The sequence below is a fragment of the Hyperolius riggenbachi genome, chromosome 10 (assembly GCF_040937935.1).
Source record: "Hyperolius riggenbachi isolate aHypRig1 chromosome 10, aHypRig1.pri, whole genome shotgun sequence".
NCBI lineage: Eukaryota > Metazoa > Chordata > Amphibia > Anura > Hyperoliidae > Hyperolius > Hyperolius riggenbachi.
In genome coordinates, this window is record NC_090655.1 from 288,708,182 (window position 1) to 288,722,726 (window position 14,545).

At 55.5% G+C, this 14,545-nt stretch overlaps 1 protein-coding gene across 1 annotated transcript in view; it reads right to left on the reverse strand.

Annotated features, from left to right (window-relative positions):
- Positions 1–14,455, reverse strand: part of LOC137535584 (oocyte zinc finger protein XlCOF8.4-like) — a 33,113-nt gene extending 18,658 nt beyond the window's left edge. The window contains exon 1 of the mRNA XM_068257436.1: positions 14,370–14,455. The gene's annotated coding sequence lies outside the window, so the exon portion shown is untranslated. The remainder of the gene's footprint in view (positions 1–14,369) is intronic.
- Between the last annotated feature and the right edge of the window lie 90 nt (positions 14,456–14,545).

Below are 14,545 nucleotides of genomic sequence, written 5' to 3' on the forward strand. Positions count from 1 at the left end.
AATCTCTCCTCTCCCTGATTTACAATTCACATTCTGAAATTTATCAGTGATGCCAAAATCTTTACTGCTTTATAGCTGTCACTGTTATTACAGATTGTACTTTGTACTAACTCTGTATTTTGTATATTGGTGTATACCAATACCATTGTCTATTATTTTGCATCCCATGTTTGTTTCTTACTTTGTACAGTGCCACAGAATATGTTAGTGCTTTATAAATCAATAATAATAATAATAGTAATACTTGGTGATAATAAATGCTATTTATGTTATTATTATTACTAATAGTGTGGTAACAGCAGCCATTGGATCTCCTGGTGGATTATGACATCCCATTCCACAGATACTGTAAGCATGAGAATTCTCGCCTAAATTATGGAACTGATGATCCAGCATTTTGGGGGGTTCATTCCACAAATCCATAATCTAGACAGGGTTATGTTTTCTGTGCATCGTGTTTTTCCTTGAGGCATTGAAAGTAGGACCACTTATGGAAGCTCAGAGTACTCTGAACAGTGACATCACTTCTGTCCAAGGTGGCTCAGCTGGTGGTGCTCCAGTGGTGGCATTCCCTCCAAGCACGGGGCTCAGCTGGTGGTGCTCCAGTGATGGTATTCCCCCCAAGCACATGGCTCAGCTGGTGGTGCTGCAGTGATTGCATTCCCTCCAAGCACATGGCTGAGCTGGTGGTGCTCCAGTGGTGGTATTCCCTCCAAGCACATGGCTCAGCTGGTGGTGCTCCAGTGATGGTATTCCCTCCAAGCAAATGGCTCAGCTGGTGGAGCTCCAGTGATGACATTCCCTCCAAGCATATGGCTCAGCTGGTGGTGCTCCAGTGATGGCATTCCCTCCAAGCACATGGCTCAGCTGGTGGTGCTCCAGTGACGGCATTCCCTCCAAGCACATGGCTCAGCTGGTGGAGCTCCAGTGATGACATTCCCTCCAAGCATATGGCTCAGCTGGTGGTGCTCCAGTGATGGCATTCCCTCCAAGCACATGGCTCAGCTGGTGGTGCTCCAGTGGTGGCATTCCCTCCAAGTACATGGCTCAGCTGGTGGTGCTCCAGTGATGGTATTCCCTCCAAGCACATGGCTCAGCTGGTGGTGCTCCAGTGGTGGCATTCCCTCCAAGCATATAGCTCAGCTGGTGGTGCTCCAGTGATGGCATTCCCTCCAAGCACATGGCTCAGCTGATGGAGCTCCAGTGGTGGCATTCCCTCCAAGCACATGGCTCAGCTGGTAGTGCTCCAGTGGTGTAATTCCCTCGAAGCACATGGCTCAGCTGGTGGTGCTCCATTGATGGGGGTCCCTCCAAGCACATGGCTCAGCTGGTGGTGCTCCAGTGATGGCATTCCCTCCAAGCACATGGCTCAGCTGGTGGTGCTCCAGTGATGGCATTCCCTCCAAGCACATAGCTCAGCTGGTGGTGCTCCAGTGATGGCATTCCCTCCAAGCACATGGCTCAGCTGGTTGTGCTCCAGTGATGGTATTCCCTCCAAGCACATGGCTCAGCTGGTGGTGCTCCAGTGGTGGCATTCCCTCCAAGCACATGGCTCAGCGGGTGGTGCTCCAGGGATGGCATTCCCTCCAAGCACATAGCTCAGCTGGTGGTGCTCCAGTGATGGCATTCCCTCCAAGCACATGGCTCAGCTGGTGGAGCTCCAGTGATGGCATTCCCTCCAAGCACATGGCTCAGTTGGTGGTGCTCCAGTGATGGCATTCCCTCGAAGCACATGGCCCAGCTGGTGGTGCTCCAGTGACGGCATTCCCTCCAAGCACATGGCTCAGCTGGTGGTGCTCCAGTGATGGCATTCCCTCCAAGCACATGGCTCAGCTGGTGGTGCTCCAGTGGTGGCATTCCCTCCAAGCACATGGCTCAGCTGGTGGTGCTCCAGTGATGGTATTCCCTCCAAGCACATGGCTTAGCTGGTGGTGCTCCAGTGGTGGCATTCCCTCCAAGCATATAGCTCAGCTGGTGGTGCTCCAGTGATGGCATTCCCTCCAAGCACATGGCTCAGCTGATGGAGCTCCAGTGGTGGCATTCCCTTCAAGCACATGGCTCAGCTGGTAGTGCTCCAGTGGTGTAATTCCCTCGAAGCACATGGCTCAGCTGGTGGAGCTCCATTGATGGGGGTCCCTCCAAGCACATGGCTCAGCTGGTGGTGCTCCAGTGATGGCATTCCCTCCAAGCACATGGCTCAGCTGGTGGTGCTCCATTGATGGGGGTCCCTCCAAGCACATGGCTCAGCTGGTGGTGCTCCAGTGGTGGCATTCCCTCCAAGCACATGGCTCAGCGGGTGGTGCTCCAGGGATGGCATTCCCTCCAAGCACATAGCTCAGCTGGTGGTGCTCCAGTGATGGCATTCCCTCCAAGCACATGGCTCAGCGGGTGGAGCTCCAGTGATGGCATTCCCTCCAAGCACATGGCTCAGCTGGTGGTGCTCCAGTGATGGCATTCCCTCGAAGCACATGGCTCAGCTGGTGGAGCTCCAGTGATGGGGGTCCCTCCAAGCACATGGCTCAGCTGGTGGTGCCCCAGTGATGGCATTCCCTGGAAGCACATGGCTTAGCTGGTGGTGCCCCAGTGATGGCATTCTCTCCAAGCACATGGCTCAGCTGGTGGTGCTCCAGTGATTGCATTCCCTCCAAGCACATGGCTCAGCTGGTGGTGCTCCAGTGGTGGCATTCCCTCCAAGCACATGGCTCAGCTGGTGGTGCTCCAGTGGTGGCATTCCCTCCAAGCATATGGCTTTGCTGGTGGTGCTCCAGTGGTGGCATTCCCTCCAAGCACATGGCTCAGCTGGTGGAGCTCCAGTGATGGCATTCCCTGCAAGCACATGGCTCAGCTGGTGGAGCTCCAGTGATGGCATTCCCTCCAAGCACATGGGTTTGCTGGTGGTGCTCCAGTGATTGTATTCCCTCCAAGCACATGGCTCAGGTGGTGGTGCTCCAGTGACGGCATTCCCTCCAAGCACATGGCTCAGCTGGTGGTGCTCCAGTGATTGCATTCCCTCCAAGCACATGGCTCAGCTGGTGGTGTTCCAGTGATGGCATTCCCTGGAAGCGCATGGCTCAGCTGGTGTTGCTCCAGTGATGGCATTCCCTCCAAGCACATGGCTCAGCTGGTGGTGCTCCAGTGATTGCATTCCCTCCAAGCACATGGCTCAGCTGGTGGTGTTCCAGTGATGGCATTCCCTAGAAGCGCATGGCTCAGCTGGTGTTGCTCCAGTGATGGTATTCCCTCCAAGCACATGGCTCAGCTGGTGGTGCTCTAGTGATGGCATTCCCTCCAAGCACATAGCTCAGCTGGTGGTGCTCCAGGGATGGCATTCCCTCCAAGCACATGGCTCAGCTGGTGGTGCTCCAGTGATGGTATTCCCTCCAAGCGCATGGCTCAGCTGGTGGAGCACCAGTGACGGCATTCCCTCCAAGCACATAGCTCAGCTGGTGGTGCTCCAGTGATGGCATTCCCTCCAAGCACATGGCTCAGCTGGTGGAGCTCCAGTGATGACATTCCCTGGAAGCACATGGCTCAGGTGGTGGTGCTCCAGTGACGGCATTCCATCGAAGCACATGGCTCAGCTGGTGGTGCTCCAGTGATTGCATTCCCTCCAAGCACATAGCTCAGCTGGTGGTGCTCCAGTGATGACATTCCCTGAAAGCACATGGCTCAGCTGGTGGTGCTCCAGTGACGGCATTCCCTCCAAGCACATGGCTCAGCTGGTGGTGCTCCAGTGATGGTATTCCCTCCAAGCAGATGGCTCAGCTGGTGGTACTCCAGTGGTGGCATTCCCTCCAAGCACATGGCTCAGCTGGTGGTGCTCCAGTGATGGCATTCCCTCCAAGCACATGGCTCAGCTGGTGGTGCTCTACTGATGGCATTCCTTCCAAGCACATGGCTCAGCTGGTGGAGCTCCAGTGATGGCATTCCCTCCAAGCACATGGCTCAGCTGGTGGTGCTCCAGTGATGGCATTCCCTCCAAGCACATGGCTCAGCTGGTGGTGCTCCAGTGGTGGCATTCCCTCCAAGCACGTGGCTCAGCTGGTGGTGCTCCAGTGGTGGCATTCCCCCCAAGCACATGGCTCAGCTGGTGGTGCTCCAGTGGTGGCATTCCCTCCAAGCACATGGCTCAGCTGGTGGAGCTCCAGTGATGGCATTCCCTCCAAGCACATGACTCCGCTGGTGGAGCTCCAGTGATGGCATTCCCTCCAAGCACATGGCTCAGCTGGTGGAGCTCCAGTGATGGCATTCCCTCCAAGCACATGGCTCAGCTGGTGGTGCTCTAGTGATGGCATTCCCTCCAAGCACATGGCTCAGCTGGTGGTGCTCCAGTGACGGCATTCCCTCCAAGCACATGGCTCAGCTGGTGGTGCTCCAGTGGTGGCATTCCCTCCAAGCACATGGCTCAGCTGGTTGAGCTCCAGTGATGGCATTCCCTCCAAGCACATGGCTCAGCTGGTGGTGCTCCAGTGATGACATTCCCTCCAAGCACATGGCTCAGCTGGTGGTGCTCCAGGGATGGCATTCCCTCCAAGCACATGGCTCAGCTGGTGGTGCTCCAGTGATGGCATTCCCTCCAAGCACATGGCTCAGCTGGTGGTGCTCTAGTGATGGCATTCCCTCCAAGCACATGGCTCAACTGTTGGTGCTCCAGTGATGGCATTCTCTCCAAGCACATGGCTCAGCTAATGATGCTCCAGTGATGGCATTCCCTCCAAGCACATGGCTCAGCTGGTGGAGCTCCAGTGGTGGCATTCCCTCCAAGCACATGGCTCAGCTGGTGGTGCTCCAGTGGTGGCATTCCCTCGAAGCACATGGCTCAGCTGGTGGTGCTCCAGTGATGGCATTCCCTGGAAGCACATGGCTCAGCTGGTGGTGCTCCAGTGGTGGCATTCCCTCCAAGCACATGGCTCAGCTGGTGGTGCTCCAGTGATGGTATTCCCTCCAAGCAAATGGCTCAGCTGGTGGAGCTCCAGTGATGACATTCCCTCCAAGCATATGGCTCAGCTGGTGGTGCTCCAGTGATGGCATTCCCTCCAAGCACATGGCTCAGCTGGTGGTGCTCCAGTGACGGCATTCCCTCCAAGCACATGGCTCAGCTGGTGGAGCTCCAGTGATGACATTCCCTCCAAGCATATGGCTCAGCTGGTGGTGCTCCAGTGATGGCATTCCCTCCAAGCACATGGCTCAGCTGGTGGTGCTCCAGTGGTGGCATTCCCTCCAAGTACATGGCTCAGCTAGTGGTGCTCCAGTGATGGTATTCCCTCCAAGCACATGGCTCAGCTGGTGGTGCTCCAGTGGTGGCATTCCCTCCAAGCATATAGCTCAGCTGGTGGTGCTCCAGTGATGGCATTCCCTCCAAGCACATGGCTCAGCTGATGGAGCTCCAGTGGTGGCATTCCCTCCAAGCACATGGCTCAGCTGGTAGTGCTCCAGTGGTGTAATTCCCTCGAAGCACATGGCTCAGCTGGTGGTGCTCCATTGATGGGGGTCCCTCCAAGCACATGGCTCAGCTGGTGGTGCTCCAGTGATGGCATTCCCTCCAAGCACATGGCTCAGCTGGTGGTGCTCCAGTGATGGCATTCCCTCCAAGCACATAGCTCAGCTGGTGGTGCTCCAGTGATGGCATTCCCTCCAAGCACATGGCTCAGCTGGTTGTGCTCCAGTGATGGTATTCCCTCCAAGCACATGGCTCAGCTGGTGGTGCTCCAGTGGTGGCATTCCCTCCAAGCACATGGCTCAGCGGGTGGTGCTCCAGGGATGGCATTCCCTCCAAGCACATAGCTCAGCTGGTGGTGCTCCAGTGATGGCATTCCCTCCAAGCACATGGCTCAGCTGGTGGTGCTCCAGTGGTGGCATTCCCTCCAAGCACATGGCTCAGCTGGTGGTTATCCAGTGGTGGCATTCCCTCCAAGCACATGGCTCAGCTGGTGGTGCTCCAGTGGTGACATTCCCTCCAAGCACATGGCTCAGCTGGTGGTGCTCCAGTGATGACATTCCCTCTAAGCACATAGCTCAGCTGGTGGTGCTCCAGTGATGGCATTCCCTCCAAGCACATGGCTCAGCTGGTGGTGCTCCAGTGATGGGGGTCCCTCCAAGCACATAGCTCAGCTGGTGGTGCTCCAGTGGTGGCATTCCCTCCAAGAACACAGCTCAGCTGGTGGTGCTCCAGTGATGGCATTCCCTCCAAGCACATGGCTCAGCTGGTGGTGCTCCAGTGATGTCATTCCCTCCAAGCACATGGCTCAGCTGGTGGTGCTCCAGTGATGGTATTCCCCCCAAGCACATGGCTCAGCTGGTGGTGCTCCAGTGATGGCATTCCCTCCAAGCACATGGCTCATCTGGTGGAGCTCCAGTGATGGAATTCCCTCCAAGCATATGGTTTAGCTTGTGGTGCTCCAGTGATGACATTCCCTGGAAACACATGGCTCAGCTGGTGGAGCTCCAGTGATGGCATTCCCTCCAAGCACATGGCTCAGCTGGTGGAGCTCCAGTGGTGGCATTCCCTCCAAGCACATGGCTCAGCTGGTGGTGCTCCAGTGGTGGCATTCCCTCCAAGAACATGGCTCAGCTGGTGGTGCTCCAGTGGTGGCATTCCCCCCAAGCACCTGGCTCAGCTGGTGGTGCTCCAGTGGTGACATTCACTCCAAGCACATGGCTCAGCTGGTGGAGCTCCAGTGATGGCATTCCCTCCAAGCACATGGCTCAGCTGGTGGTGCTCCAGTGATGACATTCCCTTCAAGCACATGGCTCAGCTGGTGGTGCTCCAGTGGTGGCATTCCCTCCAAGCACATGGCTCAGCTGGTGGTGCTCCAGTGGTGGCATTCCCCCCAAGCACATGGCTCAGCGGGTGGTGCTCCAGTGGTGGCATTCACTCCAAGCACATGGCTCAGCTGGTGGAGCTCCAGTGATGGCATTCCCTCCAAGCACATGGCTCAGCTGGTGGTGCTCCAGTGATGACATTCCCTCCAAGCACATGGCTCAGCTGGTGGTGCTCCAGTGATGGCATTCCCTGGAAGCACATAGCTCAGCTGGTGGTGCTCCAGTGGTGGCATTCCCTCCAAGCACATAGCTCAGTTGGTGGTGCTCCAGTGATGGCATTCCCTCCAAGCACATGGCTCAGCTGGTGGTGCTCCAGTGATGGCATTCCCTCCAAGCACATGGCTCAGCTGGTGGTGCTCCAGTGATGGAATTCCCTTCAAGCACATGGCTCAGCTGGTGGCGCTCCAGTGACGCCATTCTCTCCAAGCACATGGCTCAGCTGGTGGTGCTCCAGTGACGGCATTTTCTCGGAGCACATGGCTCAGCTGGTGGTGCTCTAGTGATGGCATTCCCTCCAAGCACATGGCTCAGTTGGTGGAGCTCCAGTGATGGCCAGTGCTGGGCGTAATGGAAAAAGCTACGCTTACGGATCATAATTTTACGCTATTACGCATTACGGAATTACGCTTACGGCGTAGACATTCAATTTCGGTACGTCTGTAATTACGCATAGTCCTTACGCAATTACGCGTAAGAATACCGTAACTGAGGTTGTTACGTTATAGGCTTACGCGTAAAATCCTATCCAATTAATGCGTAAGGTCATGCTGCCAAGCGGAAAAGTTGACGCATTGGAGGGGGAGGGGAAAGCTTGGCTGCCCCTCCCCTTCCGAGACCCCCCAATCCATGGACCATGCCAGCATGTATATGGGTGACAGGTGTGGGCGGGTGAGCGGCGAGTGACGTCGGGTGCGGTGGTGTTACAAAGTAACAGTTGTTACATTGTAACAACTTTGTTACATTGTAACTGATTAGTATATTTCCGAGGATATTGCGTGGGAACTGGCTTTTAAAGGGACAGGTAAGTATTAATGGTTAATTAAGAATATTAAAGGACTTTTTTCGTGGTTATGTTTTTTGTTCAATTAAAATACTTTTTCTATGTGTTTGTGTGTTTATTTACTTTTAACTCTTAAAGGAAATGGGTAAGGGGTACAAGTACCTCTATACTCATTTCTCCTGGGAGGGGGGGTGGGCATCTGGGGGACCCCTTTTTAAAGGGGACTCCCAGATGCCACCATGACCCCCCCCCAGGAAATCGCGGCCTCCACCTCCACCGCCCATCGGAGGTGGAGAAGAGCCCCTTGTCCTTGGATTGGACAAGGGCTCGGAGGGGGAGGGGAAAGCTTGGCTGCCCCTCCCCTTCCGAGACCCCCCCAATCCATGGACCATGCGGGCTGGTATAGTCAGGGTGCGGAGCCCCACGCGGCCGGTGCTCCGCATTCTGGCTATCCCAGTCTGCATGGTGGACAAGGGGTTAAAGAGGTCTGGGAGGGGGGACCCCACGTCGTTTTTTTTTTAATATTTCCCACACTCAGAACGAAGTAAGTAAAACTCTTCCCACTTGGGGGAATCTATGAAAATAAAACACTATTGTTACCTGTGCAAAAAAACGGACATTTTCCGCATTTAAAAGACATTTTTGCCCTTGAAACTTAAAAATCGATTTTCTCAAATACTATATTTCGCGCCGTATAAGACGCTCCGGAATATAAGACGCACCCAGGTTTAGAGGGCAAAAAACAGGGGAAAAAAAATATAAACTAAACCTGGTGCGTCCATATTTCAGGAGTGTCTTATACATGACCTCCCCCAAATGGTGTCCTCCTGTGTACCTCATGTGCCCTCTTATCTCACCCTGTCTACCCTAAGTGTCTTGTGGTCTCCCCCCTGTGCCCTCTGGTCCCCCCATGTCCTCTGGTCTCCCCCCTGTGTCCTCTGGTCTCCCCCCTGTGCCCTCTGGTCCCCCCCCCTGTAGTTACCCCCCTGTGGTCTCCCTTGTACCCTGTGGTTGCCCTCCTGTGTCCTCTGGTCCCCCCTGTGCCCTGTGGTTTCCCCGTGTCCTCTGGTCCCCCCCTGTGCCCTGTGGTTGCCTCCTGTGTCCTCTGGTCCCCTCCTGTCCCCTGCGGTTGCCCCCCTGTGTCCTCTGCCCCCCTGTGGTCACCCCCGTGTCCTCTGGTCCCCCCTGTGATCGCCCCCGTGTCCTCTTGCCCCCCCCCCCTGTACTCTGTGGTCCCCCTGTGTCCTCTGCCCCCCCTCCTGTGTCCTCTTGTCCCTCCCCCTGTACCCTGTGGTCACCCCCTGTGTCCTCTGGTCCCCCCTGTGGTCGCCCCCCTGTGTCCTCTTGTCCCCCCCCCCCGTACCCTGTGGTCACCCCCCTGTGTCCTCTGGTCCCCCCTGTGGTCGCCCCCCTGTGTCCTTTTGTCCCCTCTGTACCCTGTGGTCCACCTCCTGTGTCCTCCTGTCCCCTGTGGTCCCCCCTGTGGTCGCCCTGCTGTGTCCTCTTGCCCCCCCCCCCCCCCCCAGCGTCCTCATGTGTCCCCGCTGGCCTGGCCTGCCCCTCGCTTATGTCTCCGGTCCCCACGCTTATGTCTCCGGGTCCCCTGCAGTCAGCGGCTGCAGCAGCTTACCTCCTCCATGTGTCCCCGCTGGCCTGGCCTGCCCCCCGCTTATGTCTCCGGTCCCCCCCGCTTATGTCTCCGGGTCCCCTGCAGTCAGCGGCAGCAGCAGCTTACCTCCTCCATCTTGCCCGCGGCGATTGAAGACATCCGGCTTCCCCCGTGTGGCTTCCTCTAGTGACGGCTTCTAATGACGCATCATCAATGATGCGTCATTAGAAGCCAGCACTAGAGGAAGCCGCACGGGGAAGCCGGATGTCTTCATTCGCCGCGGGCAAGATGGAGGAGGTAAGCTGCTGCCGCTGACTGCAGGGGACCCGGAGACATAAGCGGGGGGACCGGAGACATAAACGGGGGACAGGCCAGGCCAGCGGGGACACATGAGGACGCTGGGGGGACACAGGCAGGGAATCCCCGATGGCGTCGGGTCGGCGGGTCGTATCGGCGGGCGCGTGAAAGTCGGGGATTCCCTGCCTTTGCCGTATAAGACGCAGGGACTTTTTTTCCCCATTTTTGGGGGAGAAAAAGTGCGTCTTATACGGCGAAAAATACGGTATATTTTTCCTTTGAAACTTTAACATCGATTTTCTCAAAAACTATAAGGTCTTTTTGAAAAAAACATTTTTCCTCTTATTCCTTCTGATCTCCTTAATATATTCTCCAAATTTGAGGCTCTTAGCACTTAAGGGGGCTTTGCTATTAACCCTTAAAGTCGGCGGCTTTTTTATATTATACGGGAGCGTAATATTACGCGATTACGGCAGACTGTGTAATTTCAATGGAAGTTTACTGTCTTACGCGTAATTTGTTACGCGTAATAACGTAACCTGCGGTCTACGCGTAATTAATTACGCGTAATACCGTAACCTTACACGTAACGCTTACAGTGCATTTGTAGTGAATTACGATGCGTAATTACGCTAATGCGTAATTTCGGCCCAGCACTGGTGATGGCAATCCCTCCAAGCACATGGCTCAGGTGGTGGTGCTCCAGTGATGGCATTCCCTCCAAGCACATGGCTCAGCTGGTGGTGCTCCAGTGATGGGGGTCCCTCCAAGCACATGGCTCAGCTGGTGGTGCTCCAGTGATGGCATTCCCTCTAAGCACATGGCTCAGCTGGTGGTGCTCCAGTGGTGGCATTCCCTCCAAGCACATGGCTCAGCTGGTGGTGCTCCAGTGGTGGCATTCCCTCCAAGCACATGGCTCAGTTGGTGGAGCTCCAGTGATGGCAATCCCTGGAAGCACATTATTATTATCATGAGAATAGAACAGTTTCATTGTCACCCGATGAAGGTTATAGATATGTACTTTACAAGGCCTGCAGGTGTCCATATGTTTGTATATGGGCCATTCTCCCCTTTACATTACTGGGGTTCCCCTTTAATCCGTCACTCTGTGGGGACAGGAATATGGCTGTTTGGGGAGCCTCCTTCACACAAGCCGTGATCCTCTTTCATCTGTGTAGACTAGAAGTACCTACTACAGAGAAGTAGACTTGAAGTACCTACTACAGAATGGGCCGGCAAAATAATGTCTAATTGGTGAAACCTTTCGTTTTCTTGTGTGAAGGGGTCATCATATTGTGGGGGCACCTCACTTTACCACCCACACACTGGTTGCCAGATTGCTTGTGAAACCTTGGATGCGAAGGCTTGGATAGCTGGCTGGAGGTTTTTGCCCTCATCTATGGTCCTACCTGGCAGGGACGGATCAAGACCAAGTTGCGCCTGGGGCAAGGTCAGGTTTTGGCGCCTAAAGGCCAGGTTTTGGCGCCTAAACTGCCATTCATTTTGCCGCCTTTTTAAGAATTCAACAAACTGCGTCTGGGGCAAGATACCTGCTTGCCCCCCCCCCTAGATCCGTACCTGGTCTCCACTGTGAGCAGAACTTCTGGTAGCTGTCTATAGGTAGCCACACACGGTGCAAATCTCTCAGTACATTAGGCATGCAATGTAAAGTGTACCTGAGGAGAAAAAAGTGCACCTAGGAAATATCCACCTTGAGAGGGTAAAGTCTCTGGGTCCTAAAGAGGCTTTGCCAATCCTCCTCACCAGAGGGGATCCAGCACTGGGACCCCCAAAGAGCTGCTGTGGCGAGTTTACCAGCGCTGCACGCAGATGCAGTAGGATTTTTGATGGGCTCTGGTGATAGTAGTTCCGCTCTTCTGTGCAGGCGCAGGCGCCTCACTCCTGTACAGTAAAGAGAACCAGATCGGGGTTGGCTATTTCCGCCATAGCCGAGGGAAAAGCTGCTACTGTACCTGTGTACAATGTCCATGGGGATTGTTTTTGTTTACTTTTGTCCGAGAGTCCCAGCAGTCGATGGGGTTTTCAGAGGACGACTGAGGAAGCCTCTTTAGGAGCCAGAGGCTTCCCCCTGCCCTGGTGAGTAACCTCTATATGAGATTTGTTGTCCTTCCAGGTTTACTTTAACTACAAATAGGAAGTAAAGGGAGGAGTGTCAGGGAAGGGGTAATGAGGTGGAGGGAGCAGTGTCTGGAGAGGGGGATATGGTGGAGGGAGGAGTGTCAGGGAAGGGGTAATGAGGTGGAGGGAGCAGTGTCTGGAGAGGGGGATATGGATGGTGGAGGGAGGAGTGTCAGGGAAGGGGTAATGAGGTGGAGGGAGCAGTGTCTGGAGAGGGGGATATGGATGGTGGAGGGAGGAGTGTCAGGGAAGGGGTAATGAGGTGGAGGGAGCAGTGTCTGGAGAGGGGGATATGGTGGAGGGAGGAGTGTCAGGGAAGGGGTAATGAGGTGGAGGGAGCAGTGTCTGGAGAGGGGGATATGGTGGAGGGAGGAGTGTCAGGGAAGGGGTAATGAGGTGGAGGGAGCAGTGTCTGGAGAGGGGGATATGGTGGAGGGAGGAGTGTCAGGGAAGGGGTAATGAGGTGGAGGGAGCAGTGTCTGGAGAGGGGGATATGGTGGAGGGAGGAGTGTCAGGGAAGGGGTAATGAGGTGGAGGGAGCAGTGTCTGGAGAGGGGGATATGGTGGAGGGAGGAGTGTCAGGGAAGGGGTAATGAGGTGGAGGGAGCAGTGTCTGGAGAGGGGGATATGGTGGAGGGAGGAGTGTCAGGGAAGGGGTAATGAGGTGGAGGGAGCAGTGTCTGGAGAGGGGGATATGGATGGTGGAGGGAGGAGTGTCAGGGAAGGGGTAATGAGGTGGAGGGAGCAGTGTCTGGAGAGGGGGATATGGTGGAGGGAGGAGTGTCAGGGAAGGGGTAATGAGGTGGAGGGAGCAGTGTCTGGAGAGGGGGATATGGTGGAGGGAGGAGTGTCAGGGAAGGGGTAATGAGGTGGAGGGAGCAGTGTCTGGAGAGGGGGATATGGTGGAGGGAGGAGTGTCAGGGAAGGGGTAATGAGGTGGAGGGAGCAGTGTCTGGAGAGGGGGATATGGTGGAGGGAGGAGTGTCAGGGAAGGGGTAATGAGGTGGAGGGAGCAGTGTCTGGAGAGGGGGATATGGTGGAGGGAGGAGTGTCAGGGAAGGGGTAATGAGGTGGAGGGAGCAGTGTCTGGAGAGGGGGATATGGTGGAGGGAGGAGTGTCAGGGAAGGGGTAATGAGGTGGAGGGAGCAGTGTCTGGAGAGGGGGATATGGATGGTGGAGGGAGGAGTGTCAGGGAAGGGGTAATGAGGTGGAGGGAGCAGTGTCTGGAGAGGGGGATATGGTGGAGGGAGGAGTGTCAGGGAAGGGGTAATGAGGTGGAGGGAGCAGTGTCTGGAGAGGGGGATATGGTGGAGGGAGGAGTGTCAGGGAAGGGGTAATGAGGTGGAGGGAGCAGTGTCTGGAGAGGGGGATATGGTGGAGGGAGGAGTGTCAGGGAAGGGGTAATGAGGTGGAGGGAGCAGTGTCTGGAGAGGGGGATATGGTGGAGGGAGGAGTGTCAGGGAAGGGGTAATGAGGTGGAGGGAGCAGTGTCTGGAGAGGGGGATATGGTGGAGGGAGGAGTGTCAGGGAAGGGGTAATGAGGTGGAGGGAGCAGTGTCTGGAGAGGGGGATATGGTGGAGGGAGGAGTGTCAGGGAAGGGGTAATGAGGTGGAGGGAGCAGTGTCTGGAGAGGGGGATATGGATGGTGGAGGGAGGAGTGTCAGGGAAGGGGTAATGAGGTGGAGGGAGCAGTGTCTGGAGAGGGGGATATGGATGGTGGAGGGAGGAGTGTCAGGGAAGGGGTAATGAGGTGGAGGGAGCAGTGTCTGGAGAGGGGGATATGGTGGAGGGAGGAGTGTCAGGGTAGGGGTAATGAGGTGGAGGGAGCAGTGTCTGGAGAGGGGGATATGGTGGAGGGAGGAGTGTCAGGGAAGGGGTAATGAGGTGGAGGGAGCAGTGTCTGGAGAGGGGGATATGGTGGAGGGAGGATTGTCAGGGAAGGGGTAATGAGGTGGAGGGAGCAGTGTCTAGAGAGGGGGATATGGTGGAGGGAGGATTGTCAGGGAAGGGTGTCTGGGGAGGGGGGAAGGCACACAGAGGGCATAAGAAGGGAGGGCAAGTGTCAGGGCTGCCATGGAAACAAGTTCCCTGTGAAATGACTGGTAGAAGCAGCAGCACAGAGGTCACCTAGTGGCAGAGTTGCCACCTCATCCCTATAAATACCAACACATATGAATTATACATGCCTTGTGGCTAGTTAGATGCAGTTTAGGCACTGATTATGTTTGAGTAGCCCCAGAACCTGTATAACTTAGATGTGTTGGTGTTTAAAGAGGTGAGGTGGCAACCCTAAGTCTGGCCTCCTCTATACTAACCAGACCCCAATACATGTGCCTGAGCCTCACTCCTGATACTGGGAGAGGGGTGCTGCCATAACCTCCACAATGGATGACATGAGAGGGCGTGTCCTGGACCTTCATAGTGGTTACCTGGCAACAGGAGGTGCAACTGACACACAAGCATCATGTGACCCCCCCATCTGCACACCCCCTAATAATACCAGGATGTCCTCATATCTGCACATCAGTCACCAGACACACCAGAACTGGCAGGGGGCATAATTAAACTATTAGAGCTCTCGGCTGCCGCCAGCCCCGCCCTCTGCAGTCACTTCCGGTCTCTGGAACGCAAACCATCGCCTGTGCAGGCAATTCACTGAACAAAGAACCCGGAAGT